Here is a 584-nt window from a genome sequence, read left to right as displayed (position 1 = left end):
AAGAGAGAGAGAGAGAGGGAGGGAGGGAGGGAGGGAGGAAGGAAGGAAGGAAGGAAATAAGAGCAGGGAGGGAGGGAGGGTAAAAAGAAGGATAGAAGGAAGGAATGACAGACAAGTCCTGGCACGGTGGCTCATGCCTGTACCCCCAGTACTTTGGAAGGCTGAAGCAGGCAGATTGCTTGAGGCCAGGAGATCAAGACCAGCCTGGTCAACATGACGAAACCCCATCTCTACTAAAAATACAAAAAATTAGCCAGGCGTGGTGATGGGCACCTGTAATCCCAGTTACTGGGGAGGCTGAAGCAGGAGAATTGCTTGAACACAGGAGGTGGAGTTTGCAGTGAGCCAAGATCATGCCACTGCACTCCAGCCTGGGCGACAGAGTGAGACTGTCTCAAAAAAAAAAAAAAAAAAAAAACCCACACACAACCAAATCAAAAAACCTAGGAAATTACAAAAAAGCAGAGTTGAGTTATTGTTACTGGAATAAGGGGAAAATTAATGCTGAACAGAAAGAACAAACAAGCGCATGCTCTAGTCACATACTCATCGTATTTGCCATGCCTCCACATTTGGAAAGTAAC

The sequence above is a fragment of the Piliocolobus tephrosceles genome, chromosome 11 (genome assembly GCF_002776525.5).
Source record: "Piliocolobus tephrosceles isolate RC106 chromosome 11, ASM277652v3, whole genome shotgun sequence".
NCBI lineage: Eukaryota > Metazoa > Chordata > Mammalia > Primates > Cercopithecidae > Piliocolobus > Piliocolobus tephrosceles.
The sequence above is the reverse complement of the archived record's forward strand: the minus strand, read 5'-3'. Positions refer to the sequence as shown.